Here is a 14,235-nt window from a genome sequence, read left to right as displayed (position 1 = left end):
TAAATGCGTGATAGTAGTTAATAATAACGTATAATAATAAAAAGGTTTTCATACATAAGCATTTTGTGAAATCAGTTTCGAGCCTTGCCCCTAGATTTAAAGTATCGATATCTTGTCGACTCCATTTTATCTTTGTTCTCTCACTAGTGTTTTCAAAGTGTGCGTCACGTCACGCGGCCATTGATTGGCCATAAGGCATGCCTTCTGGCCAATCACAGCACTTTTAAGCCGGTTGCACATGTTGTCGTAGACTCTCAGTCGCTTTGTTTTTACACAGTTGAATGTGTGTGTGGGAGCTGTGGTGGGGGAAATGTGGCGACACTGGTTCTCGTTGTAGTTACGCGCGACTTCATATCTATTCTCTTTCTATGATCTGAGCTAGATACCTACTTGTTGTTTGTATTTCGTCGTATTTCTATAATAGCGCAAATTTTGGTAGCTAGTGACTGCTAATATTTGGTTACGCATAAATTGGCAACATGGAAGCGCACTCAAATCATACGAGTAGTGCGAAAAGCCTGTCCCACTGCTGTCAAAAACAAACATGATATTTTGTTACAAATGATACTTAAGTGTGCGTGTAACTGACGCCCGTATTCACAAAAATTACTAATGAGGTCTCACAGTGCGCGTGTACGCACAGGGTGACACACGAACCAATCACAGAGCTCTATTCAACGCTGTGCGTTCGATTAGCTGTTTCACATAAGCAAGCATCGTTTGTGAATACGGGCGTGAGTCTGTTAATATGAGTTTCACTTTTTTTAAAAGAAGACTCATGGACTGCAAGGTATGAAAATGGCTGAAAAAGAAATGAATTCTTCGTGGATGTTTACAACTGAAATCCCAGGCTAGGACTGATTAGGCTCGATATATGATCCATGAAATGCTCTCCACAGAAACGGCCTTTCTTCGCAGAAAGTAGGTGACGATTAAGTAATTAAAACAAGAGTATACTAAGTCCTGAAAACTGAAAAATCTTTACCTTTGTGACTGCAAAGTAATAATTTAATATTTGTATACCTGTTTAAAAAGAAACATCAATTTAAAACTGACCCAGCATCGAAATTTCACGGAAGCACACCGATTGAAATCAAAAACAAGTCCGAAAGAGATCACAGTCGTGGAATTGATTAATTTCACCGTGAAAAAATACAAACGAATGACAAAAAATAATATCGCTCGGGGTGAATTTGTTGGTATTCAGGGATGTTATGGATATGAAGTTTCGGTTATGGATACGGTTACGGATATTAGAATAATATTATAACGGTTACGGTTATGAAATCATTACGGATTATCCGAAAGTTTCGGATAATTTCGGTTACGAATATTAAAATTTAAAAAATGTAAAATTCAAATATCAAGATGCTGTGCGACCCATATAGCCATTTTATGTACTATGGCGGCACCTATGATAATGGTAAAACAGGCGGGGATATCAGATTTTGCCACGGAATGCCAGACAAGTAGGTACTCCGCCTTTATCCGAAACTGTCTGAAACTTTTGAATCGGTTTCGGTTACGGTTACGGATATTTTTTTATTTCGGATATCCGATAGTTTCGGTTACGGTTACGGATATCCATAACATCCCTGGTATTAATTCCCGTTGTTGTGATTCACTCTGGTCCGAGATGGTATTAAAATTGGGAACATTGTTAAATGTGAACGCTAGGTCGAATTCCAATAAACAGATTTCACGTTTCAGTGCAAACAGGTAAATTTGATTTAGATGTAGGCCATTTACGTGCCTGTAAAGTAGAGCATGAATGTTCGAGTAATGAATACAAACCAGTAAAGTCAAAGTCAAAATTTCTTTATTTGTTTAGACTAATAAATAGTTCTTACAAATCGTCATTTTGCTCTTAAGGAGCCTCTACATCTCTCATAATCTTTTTACCCTACCAGCGCTTCGAGACCAACATTTGGCATTTGGCAACATCTTAATACACAATAATAGTGCAAAAAATTACTGAGGACATCCTTGGCTTTACTACGAGCATTTACTACGGACTACGAGATTCGTAGCTTCTCGTAGTATGTAGTCTGGACGCGTCTTCTACGGTAGTATAACATTATTTTTCAATTAAGAAGTTATTTTTTAGGGTAAATCGCACCCCTCCTGGAATAAGATGCAAGTTGGCTTGAGCGATTTTTTTTATTGCACTAAAAATCAAGAAGAAGGATTATCTAGCAAGTAATACCTACATATTGACAATATTTTTTATAAAATATTAATGTAACAACTCCGTAGCAAAACAGTTGAGCTTTTAAATATTAAAATCTCAAGTTCTGGGTTTAGTCCGACGTTGAATACGTAGCAAAGAAATACTTTCGATCTATATTTTAAATGAATGTATAAGGTTTTTTTTTTCGTGATTTTCAAAATATGAAACGTTTTATTCGTTGCTTCAAAGTATCTGCCGTGTTATCCTTACACCCTAACTTAAATAGAAACGTAACTTTGTTAAATTACTTTAACACAATGTAATTTTCTTTTTGAGATATTCTTTTTTTGAAGTATATTACAAAATATGGAAAATAATTTAGGTTGTGTTTGTTTTACCCGGTGTCAATCATTTTCTATGTAGCAACTTTCATGTATTTGTGTAACTGGAGTTGATGTTAACATTTTTTCAAGTCACAGAACCCTAAAAAATAACTCTTTTATTGAATCCTGACCCAAATACTTTTGACCTTTCTGTAGAATTAGTTTTTCATTGTCATTTGTTTTAAATAAACATTTGTATTTAGGCAAAACGTTGATGGTTTTAACTGTTCGACTTTTTAGAAGATTGGTACCAAAGTATCAATTCCTAATTTTGCATTTTGCTAAACAGAACTTTTTTGTAAACGTAGCCTCATCTCTCGAAAGGTTGATAAAATCGATGAATTCTCGATTGTTTATTCGATTATTAATTACTCGATGATTGCTCAAATACAATAACAATATTCGAGTAAATAATCTCTAAGTGAGTATTGAAGTACGATTCCGGGTAATAACAATGATTGTTTTCGTAATTTTGAAACGTTTTGTATCGAATATTTGTGGAACATTATATCTGAAGTGACTTTAAAAAGGAAAACCATAGATAGAAGATATTTATAGTTCGCTTTATTAGAGTTGAATTCTATGAACAAAACCATTGTTTGGGACTTTTAAGAAGTTAATGTCATAAATAACGAGAATACCTACGGTGTATTTTAATATTAAGAATCACTTATTATCTTTTTTTAAAATTGGCATGTGGCAAGTGCATGTCGTGCCACGGGCAGTGTAGCGTTCCATAGTTGTCCGTCGTTACCACAATCTATTTCAGAAGTAAGCAATTACTTCATCTAAAGTCCCTTTTAATATTTTCGTAGTTTTCCTTTAAAGTTCATAAAAAAACACTATTATCATGAATTTTTCCAGATTTTTCAAGCCAACAGTTAATGAAGCCGTACTCGGACAAAAATTGGCACTTTAAACTTAACATTTTGCAAGCGGATCCCTAAATCAAAAAATGGTCTTAGAAACCCCTAAGCCATTTTAATAAAGCTATCCAACGTTAACCCACACGTTGGCGATGGGATAGAAAATGACAAAAAAAAATCATCTCCACTTACATGTAGGGAACTACACTAAAAAATTTTTTTTTCAAAATTTTATTCTACCGTTTTGTCGGCATGATTAATATACATACCTCTACAAAATTACAGCTCCCTATTGCCAACAGTTTCCAAGCAAAACCTCGGACAGACATACAGACATATCGAAACTATAAGGGACTACGGAACCCTAAAAACGATTCAAGTTTAAATCTCATTGAAGTAATGAATCCTGGCTTTTTTCTTCTTTCCTTTTCGTCATGAGCCCACTTATGGCTTTTCCTATTCCCTCCACCTACCCTGACGGCTAATAAGTATTTTCGAAAAAACGTTTTACATAAAATGAAAAATAAAGACCAAGAAAGTTTCGTTTAAATTCAAGCCCGTAGGAAGAATACTGTCATGAATAAGATAAATACTTAAGTAAGTATATTCGTATTAAGAAAGCTCTAAGCTTTCACGGCTTATTTTACTTTGATGTAGCGTTAAGTCTATTTTCTTTTTATGATCATTTATCCATTTATCCAGCTCTTTGATACCAAAAATAAAAATAAAATTAGGTAGAATCCTGCATAAGAAAGTAGTAAAATATTTATTTTTATTTCTTAGCTACTAAGTGCTAAGCTACTTACTATTAATTTATGTATTAAGGATATTTTATTTGGTTTACTTTAGATAGCTACCTAGTTAATTCAAACGTAATACTTTAAATTAAAATCAAAAGTAAACGTGCGATTTAAAGGTACATTCTTAATACTTGTTGCAAGATTATGACATATCTACTAGCAATAAATTAATGTTATTTCCCTAAGATGTACCTACCTCATCGCAACCTCCTTTTTTATGTTGATAATAAAAAAATTAAATAAAAAAAGGGATTTTTCTCAATGAGAAAAATCACTTTTTTTTCAGGAAACATTTGTTTCTATTATACCTACCCATAGTCATACATAAGATATAAATCAAATAATATAGGTACCTTATTGCCCTCACTTACGAGATTCGAGAAGGTAACATAAGGTAGGATATGTGAATATCACATTAACAAAATAATATGACAAGAAAGCATATTGCAAGTCCAACATTGACCACGTATTAAAAACATTATGAAAATTTCAACAGCTCTTCAGAAAGGTCTCTAGAGAATGCCGATCAGCAGAACAAAAATCGGAATGAAATATTTTAATTCCCGCATTGAAAAGGTCGACCAATTGCATATTGCAGTAAAAAGGTACCCAATTAATTTTAATCAGGTTTTACAGGTGCATGATCAGTATGAATTTAAAAAAGTTTTCATGAAAGAACAAATTGAATTAATTACATCCCTACGGATAGGTACTCGAATATATATTTTATGTTTTATGTGACAGGAGGCAAACGAGCAGACGGATCACCTGATGATAAGTGATTACCGTCGCCCATAGACACCCGCAGACCCAGGGGCGTTACAGGTGCGTTGCCGGCCTTTAAGGTAAAGATACGCTCTTCTCTTGAAAGCTTGCAGGTCGTATCCGTCCGGAAACACCGCAGACGACAGTCCATTCCACAGTTTGGTTGTACGGGGCAGGAAGTTTCTAGAGAAACGTACTGTTGTGGACTGCCAACCATCTAAGTGATGGGGGTGGAAGTGCTGTCGGGTAGATCGGTGACGAAAAGTGGCGGCAGGAATAAGTCCGGATAATTCTTCGGAGCACTCCCCGTGATACATGCAATAGAAGATGCACAGTGAGGATACATCTGTCATATTTGTCACGTTTCTTTGTTTTTTAAAAAAATGTATAATTAATTCAAGTGTTTTTCTTCTTTATGAATATGCTAGTTGTAAGTACATGGATAGACATCATGTACAAATAAAATATACTTAGTACAAATTTTGTTGTCTTTTAAATAAAACGGAATTCAATGTACAGCGGTTGATTGAATGATAGTATTAGATTACAAAATAAGTGATTATTAGGTAACTTATTAAGAAGTAGTTCGAGCAGAAAATAGAATCTATACTAATATTATAAAGCTAAAGAGTTTGTTTGTTTGTTTGTTTGGTTGGTTGAACGCGCTAATTTAGTAAAGAGCGAGTGTTCGCGCCTTGCAGACGCGATGGAATTTTATAAATAAAACTCGGAAACTGCTTATTTCGTTGTATTCTTGAGACGTTACAATTTTGATGTTGTTCGATCGGAATCCAAAAGAGAAGTGATTTTATACAATGGTTCTCAACATAAAGTATTGACTGACAAAAGTTATGTGACATTTACATTAGAAGTAGATTTTGCTATAAGAATATGACGAGGCGCGAGTAGGGCCGCAACATACTCCCCCCGGTTGAAGGCTCCAGCTCTTCAACTCTCGAAGTCTTCATCGCTGAGCAGCGGGCAGAGCCGCACTAAGGGCCGTCGGTAGCTGCCGGAGGTGGTCTTCACGTCAGCAACACGGACAATTCCATCAGGGCCGGGATGCAATTTGTTTACTCGCCCAGCACGTCAACAAAGAGGTGGGAGAGATTTCTCGTGAAGTAGAATCTCCTGTAGAGTCTCCTATCTTTATCTTGCTCTTGCTTTGTCTCCATTTTGTTCTGACTTGCAATTTGGTTAAAATTTCTAACTTCTTCTCCAAAAATATTGTAGTTTCTCCAACAGAGCGTAGCGCTGGAGTCGTTTTTCATCATCAGCCTCCAGAGATGGTGACGGCAGCGCATTCAGTGGTCTTTCTGGTTAAGAAGTGCCCTGGGGAAAGGAAAAGGGAATTGTCAAGGGATGAAGTTAAAGGACACAAGGGAAGGCCATTTAGTATAGCTTCCACTTGTGCAAAGTGTTGATAGAAATTTTCTAAAAAGTTAAATGAAACGTGTCTATTACACGTCTTAAATGATATTTGGCCGATTTGACACCAGCTTCCCAGATGCCACCAAAGTGAGGGGCGTGAGATGTATGTAGGTAAATAAAAATTTTGTGCTTTCTTGAGCAGCAAAATCAGAAAAAAAAAATATTTAAATAGGAATGTAATAAAATGTAAAATTATGTAATTTTTATCATTTAAGTAAGAATATTTCGGCTGGCTGACCTCAGCGGGGAATAAAATATTGTGAGTTAACTCAATTACAGCTGCCAAATGAATACACTTGTATCTAAAATAAATATGAATAAACAAAAGTAACATTTCGACAAGCGAGCATCGCGTCCCCTACGATTTGCAACACTCACTTTAGATATGAATGTTGTACCTTGCACGCGTCGGCACCGAACGCACTGGCGCACAGTGCTCCGGGAGACAAGTCTGCCTTTTGTTGGCCAGATCGTTATCTCACTGCCACTAGGAGAATGTGTGAGCCAGCATGCACAATATTACGAATGCTCTCAAATGTAAAATTAGATAAATAATGTGATTAATTAATTTAATTTAATTGAATTTTGATAAGCAACATGATAAATTAATAATAGAGTTATTTTTATAGATTAAAGATTGATTGCAATGTAGTTGATTGCCTATGCATAAATTAATAGAACCGCCAATTAACCAGCCAAACTTAGAGTTTTGAAGTTTCGGTTTATTTTTTCCTAATGATTTTTGTTGACATATTAGAACATCCCAAAATAGATCTGCGCCTATTAAAAGATCGATAGGGCCTGGCTGATTAAAATCAGGGTCTGCCAATTTAATATTTTTAGGTAATTTTAATTGATTTATATTAATTGGAGACTTTGGAAGAACTCCTGTGAGCTCATCAAGAACAAAGCAATTTAGATTTGTTTGGTAATTATGACGAGTGGATTTTAGTTGAACAACACAGCTTTTATTGACTGAGCTTGAGTTGTTTCCAATTCCAATGACATTTATGGAAGTTGGATTAGAATTTAATGATAGCAGGCCTGTTCATCTCCGCGAGTTTACATCGAAAACAAAACACGCACGATTGCCCCCTACAAGAGTACTATTCGACAAGGCCTCACATACGAGCGAACATTGACTCACGCACGCGTATTCTTGTGTATGATGGAAAAAAATAAAGAAAATGGTGTACTAAATACTGTGCAGTATTTAACTGCCTAAATAATAATAAAAACACAGAATGTACTTTTTTAGGTTGCCTCAAGACACTGAGAGGTAAATAAGTAGTTAATATTATTCATGATAATTCATGCTAAATCATGTATTTCCTCCGCCATTTTCTGCAGATTGGCACCTCACGTCACATCATTTTACCGAAGTCAGCCCTATAGCTTCGGCGCAGTACCGATCACTGACGTTTGTCAACAAAACTTCTGACAAACTTGCTTGACTCTTGAGACAAGCTAAATTACACCATATTGTTAATGACATTGAGCATACATTTTTTTAAATACCTTTGCGAAGTAAAACTTCTGTACGTAGTACTTATTATTATTCTGTGATGATAGTTTTTGTTGCAATGATTTTGTAATGAAAGATGACTGACTGCCTGAATCCAATAAGGCTCGAACTAAAGTTGCCTTTTTAGTTATTGGATTCGCGACTTCTATTAGGGCAGTAGTCAAAATGACATGTGTATTTTCTTCTTTAGAGAAGTTGACAATGGATTCCGATGGTTGTATTTGAGCATTGTTGGCTTTAGTGGCATCAACTGAATGCAGTAGTGTATTATGTCGCTCGTTACACTGCCTACATGGACCCATACGACACTCGCGGGCCGGGTGTCCTTGACGTAAGCAGTTCGAACATAACTTATATTTAGAAACGTCTGTTAACCTATCCTGTGTTGATTTTGATTTAAAAATTGAACATTCGTATATTTTATGACTTTTGTTGCAAATAATACAGACGTGTGAATTATTATTATTGGAATTTAAAGTTGCATTATGTGAATTTGTTTGAAAAGTTGATTTATTGCTATTAAAATTTGAATTTTGATTTGATTTTACGTAATTATTAGTGTTATTAGAATTATTATTACATTGATTACGACTAGTAGATTCTAATATGTGTGCCCGGTCAATTAAAAACTGCTTAAATTGTTCTAAGGTGGGAACATCTCCTAAATTGCTACGTTGTTCTTCCCACTTTATGAGAGTATGGTTATGAAGTTTAGAGCAAATGAAAAATATAATTAATGTGTCCCAGTGCTCTGTGGGCTGACCTAAGTTGGCTAGGGCACGCAAGTTTTTGGTGATATGATCTACTACAAATCGTAGGGAGCTTTCAGTTTCGCGTGTCGACTGTTGCAAGTTATACAATGATTTAAGGTGATGATTAATGAGTAGTCTTCTGTCATTATAACGCTGGTAAATTAATTGCCAAGCATCATTATAATTGGCAGAAGACACCTCAATATTTGAAATGACACGAGCTGCATCTCCCTCTAGATAGGAAATCAAATAGTGAAACTTTTGAATAGATGACAAGCGTTCATTGCTGTGAATTAAATTAGTGAAAGTGTCGCGGAACTCTAACCAGCGGAAATATGATCCGTCAAATTTGGCTATTTGGATTTGAGGTAGGCGAACACTAGAATCTGCGTCAAAAGATTGAGCCTCTAAAAATAAAGATTCGCGGCGTTTTTTGTCTTGACTTATTAATTTCGATTCATTTTGTTCATCTAAGAAACTCTTTGCCATAGCTATGCACAAAATGAAGTCTTGCTCAATGCGTTCACGCTCGTCCATCTCAAAATCCAAATTTTCAGAATTTATTAATTCGATCTGAGTTTGCAGCTCGTCGTATTTGGCTAACTGACCCTCGAACTTGCTGAGTTTAAGTGACAACTCAGCAATCTCAATGGTCGTCAGCGAGGGCTGCTTTGTAATTTTATTTAAGTAGTTTTTAAATCTAGTAATTTGCCCTTTGATTGAACTACGTTTCACTAATAAATCTTTCGACATCGAATGCCTCGATACCAAATGCGGTGATAAAGTGGCTGGATCAGTCATTATTTCCTATTAATTTGTCAAATTACTAATAAAATACTGTTTTGAAATGTAAATTGTAGTATTGAAATGCGTTTAATTAATAAATTATAGAATGTTTAAAGAATTTACACGATAAAAAATATGCGAGGTAGTTCCAATCAAAATTACAAAGCCGCGCCCCAGAAAGACACAAATTTATAATAAAAAGAATACGTATCTCACGCCCTCAGCCCCGACGGCAGCTAGGAAGCCGGTGTTGACGCGTTGAATCAGCTGATGTCCCGTTAGCCGGCTCGTTGAGGTCGGCCGCTGGCACAACTGAAATATTCGGCAAAAAATACTAAAAACCGGGAAACTACTGGCGCGATACGTTATTGTGATTAGGATTTGGCTTTAATTACTTGAAAAAGAGATAAATTACAATGATTTGATGATATTTTGAACAATGAATAAAAATTATGGGGTAGACACAATTTGCACAAGTGAAAGTTTTTACTAAATTGGATAGGATTTCGGGAATAAAAAAGGTTTAGGTGTGGTTTAATAGTGTTGGGATGATGTAAGGAAGGAATAATCAGGGCACTTATCTGAAATCCAGGCTGCGAGGTGAAGCTTTTGCTGCGTCACTGCTCGGCTGACTCCAGGTGTCCTTGGCTTAATCTTCCAGAATTGTCCGAAATTGCAGTCCTGTCACGGTCGCCAATGTTCGCGCCTTGCAGACGCGATGGAATTTTATAAATAAAACTCGGAAACTGCTTATTTCGTTGTATTCTTGAGACGTTACAATTTTGATGTTGTTCGATCGGAATCCAAAAGAGAAGTGATTTTATACAATGGTTCTCAACATAAAGTATTGACTGACAAAAGTTATGTGACATTTACATTAGAAGTAGATTTTGCTATAAGAATATGACGAGGCGCGAGTAGGGCCGCAACAGCGAGAAAACAGAATTATTTTTAAATACAGTACATTATTTTCGTGATAATTTATTGCGATTATAAAATTTTAAGTTTATAGAACCAAAAACCTTACCTAAAACATAAAGGTAAACTAACTTTATGACATTAAATAACAAAAGTCTCTACTATTCATGTCATTATGGGATAGTTAGAAACTAAGCCTACCTACTTTAATAAGAGATTAAAATCGTTTAACAAAGACATGATTTTATTTGCTGTCTCAATATTTAACAGTATTCTGTTAGATAAAATACAGTAACTAAATACAGTTAGGTACTTACATGATGCTCGTTAGCAATGAACATTTATTGAGTCCATGTTTTGAGCTAGTAACAGTTTATTGACTCTTGTTATTAGCGAATATAAAAGACTAGCTTTTGCCCGCGGCTCCACCCACGTGAAATTTAGTTTGTCACATATCGTCATAAATTATAGCCTATGTGCTATTTTGGGTTATAAACAATAATACTGTAAAGTTTCATCAAAATCCGTTCAGTAGTTTTTGCGTGAAAGAGTAACAAACATCCAGACATCCAGACATCCAGATAACCAAACTTCCGCATTTATAATATTAGTAAGATAAATAAACTTGTAAGTAACAATAATACTTGTAAGTAAATTATTTATTTTTTATCTTGGAATGTAACATTAACAGACTCTACGGACTTAATTCAGAAAGATAATAATTTGCTATAAAAGGATGTATAATAAGCTCCATTCTGAACTTAATAAAAACTTAAACTTAACTCTCTCTCTCTCTCTCATTTGTATTTTTGTAAAGTTATAAAATATTTCAGAGCTTTAATTAACATTTTAATGGATAATAATTAGTTATAATATTGTTTTAATAAAAAAGTCTAAGCTCTATTGTTAGGACGGGAGCGAAGGCGAGAAAAAGCTTTGTCGTAAAAAGGTATTTTAACATTAAAACTTATATTATGAAGATCATTTTAAAATAAAAGCAACATTTATTCTCAGTAGTTAAAAGAGCTTTTTAAAAGCTCTGTTACACGTCCCACCATAACTTTTCAACATAAAACCTGCCTCGATTTATGAGGAATAGTGCCATGTAAGAAAGTCAGTCACTATTTTAGCATATTTTCCAATAATTCTAAGCATTTTCAAGTAGTAATTAAAATTCCTATTTTAATTTTTAATTTGAAGTCAACTTTAGTTTTTGTGACAATGTCTTATTTTCCCTTTCAAGTAATATTAATTTGTTTTATTTCTAGATTATATTCGTTCGTACATTTTTAATAAGGTGATTTAAAACAGTCTCTAAGCTATGAAACAAAATTTAAAATCAGAACTCTCACTTACCGGATAGATGTGCGGAACGCGCGGCGAACTTTTCAAACTTGGTAGGTCGAGTTGCACGGATGAGCAACAAGTTGAGTGGACTTCGAGCACGGAGGTTCCAGCATTTATAGGGCTAGGGCGGGCTGTAGGCGGGGCCACGCACGCGTGGGCGCCAGCACCCAGCACCGACCTCCTTGATGACGCTGGAGTAGCTGGCCAGTTACACTTATCGAATACTATTTTTAAACATGTGTTTTTTAGAAAACTTTTTCCTTTGTTTCAGAAGAAAAAAATGACGTTCCATCTTCTGGAGCTGAAGTAGCTGGCCAGTTACACTTATCGAATACTATTAATTTTAAACATGTGTTTTTTAGAAAACTTTTTCCTTTGTTTCAGAAAAAAAAATTGACGTTCGATCTTCTGGAGCTGAAGTAGCTGGCCAGTAACACGTCTTATCGAATACTATGAACTATGAATATTAATAACCGTGCTGAAAACATTATTTTACTATGTTTTTTATTCTGAAAAGGCGTTTAACCTTCTTGTCTGATCATCTGATACGATAGTAGGTGGCCAGTAAGATTTATAAAAGGTACTACATATTTGTAATTACCTTCGCATTTGGTTTAATAACAAGTTACGTTTGTTTCTAAAATAAAAAAGCAACACTACGGCGTGTGATTTTCTGATGCTAAAGTAGCCTGTAACAGTCATTTTAATACTGAACTAATAAAAAAACTTTAATTCTATAACATAACTGCGAAAGAGAATTGTATTACCTACTGCTTTATATTTAAATAACAAAAATATTAATTCGCTCCTAACAGTTGACATTAATTGTGGTCATTATTTCACAATTATGTCTTTCTGTTCACTTATTTTAATATCCTTTTGTCACAATACATTTTTTTTATCATTTCTTGCAAAACGTTCTTCACCTAGAAAAGTTGAATCACATCGGATCCTAAATACAGCTTATCTATTTAACCTGCTCAAGTACCTACTTCATCATAACATTGCTAATTTTAGACTAGTCTTTTTTCAGTTAAATAATTATTTGAATTAATTCATAATACCTACGATAACGAATAAAAATTAACATAAAAGAGGAATACATTATCTACCTGGCCAGGCAATCAGATTTTTTCAAAGTCAAATAGTTTTTTCGTACCACCGTTGCAAAGTTAGCCAAAGTGCAAAAAGTGTAGAGTATTGGGTATTTTACCTTATAATAATATCTGTGCTTGTTAAATGAAAGGCAGAATAGTCGGAATAAGTATTACATACTTTTTTCAGCATGATTTTCGTTCTGTTTCAGAAACACTTTATCGTGCGCGTGTTCTCCTTTGAAAGAGCAAAATAAAAACTTTCTGTATTTCCTGGGTCTGAAAGTATCTCACAATCTCTATACTAAATTTCATTCAATAGTTTTTGCATGAAAAAGTAACAAACATCCATCTATCCTCAAGATCTTTCACATTTATAATACAACTAGCTATCTACCCGCGCATTTATAATATTAGTAGCATACAATAACTTTTTCCAAGCGTTACAGGATTTTCATTATAGGGTTGACATTGGCAATTTAAACTCGTTATAGTGCATTTGGCTAGCACAAGTTAAAAGCCCTTATCTCCATAAATAAGTCTTAATGAAAATCATAGTAGCAATAACCATTTACTAACAAAGTTCCTTCGAATACTTACATTTCAGAAAGCTGACCAAAAACAATGAAACGAAGTTTCTTATTGTCACTGATGAAATCACTCATTAAATCACTTTAATACAAGAATCAGCAACAGAAACTTGTTAAGTTCTTCTAATTTGGGCCTAGTGAGAAAATCAGAAGAGAAGAATATGGAATTCTTCATTCGTCAAAAAGTAAAAGTTTCTAGAGAAGTCTGTTCTGTCCTTAGCTAAGGTATCTAGTTAAATTAATCCCCTTTTGATTCTTTAATCTCTTCTTAAAATCGTTGCAACTAACTGATAATAGATAAGTTTTGGTAAAGTAACTCATTTTCATTATAGAGTATAGGATATTTATGTAACTAATATTAAGATGCCAGTGTTCAGCTTGTGATTTGCCATTGTTTGTACTTAGGATCGGTTCACATAGACCCACACAAAGATGGTAGAGCAATCACAATGTCAAACACTCGCCAGTTAAGGACATTACTGGCTAAAATCAATAAGATTTTCCTATGTTTAATACGATTCCACTGACCAGTAAAGTTAGCATCGAAGTCTTAGGGTATATAGAGGCATTTAACGAGACATGCATATGATGGCACTTAAGTAGCATTAATTTAATGCTTTTTAACTCCTTCATCATTCAAAGGAGAAATTTAATACTGTTGCTACTTTCAAACATTTCAATCATCATCATCATTTCAGCTATAGGACGTCCACTGCTGAACATTGGCCTCCCCCAATGCTTTCCATGTTGATCGATTGGTAGCGGCCTGCGTCCAGCGCTTCCCTGCTACCTTTATGAACTTTTCAAT

General features: G+C 34.7%; 1 protein-coding gene and 1 long non-coding RNA gene across 3 annotated transcripts in view; both read right to left on the bottom strand.

Annotated features, from left to right (window-relative positions):
- LOC135076474 (neuropeptide F) overlaps positions 1-11,836 on the bottom strand; it is a 39,440-nt gene extending 27,604 nt beyond the window's left edge. For both annotated transcript variants that reach the window (XM_063970937.1, XM_063970939.1), the window contains exon 1: positions 11,753-11,836. The gene's annotated coding sequence lies outside the window, so the exon portion shown is untranslated. The remainder of the gene's footprint in view (positions 1-11,752) is intronic.
- On the bottom strand, positions 5,719-10,401 carry LOC135076799 (uncharacterized). The gene is made up of 2 exons (XR_010258333.1): positions 9,695-10,401; positions 5,719-6,316 (listed from the first exon to the last, which is right to left on the bottom strand). It is a non-coding gene; the product is annotated as an uncharacterized LOC135076799 (long non-coding RNA).
- Positions 11,837-14,235: the final 2,399 nt, after the last annotated feature.

The sequence above is a fragment of the Ostrinia nubilalis genome, chromosome 12, assembly GCF_963855985.1.
Source record: "Ostrinia nubilalis chromosome 12, ilOstNubi1.1, whole genome shotgun sequence".
Taxonomy (NCBI): Eukaryota; Metazoa; Arthropoda; class Insecta; order Lepidoptera; family Crambidae; genus Ostrinia; species Ostrinia nubilalis.
Note: the sequence above shows the minus strand (reverse complement) of the source record. Positions and strands in the feature narration are given on the sequence as shown.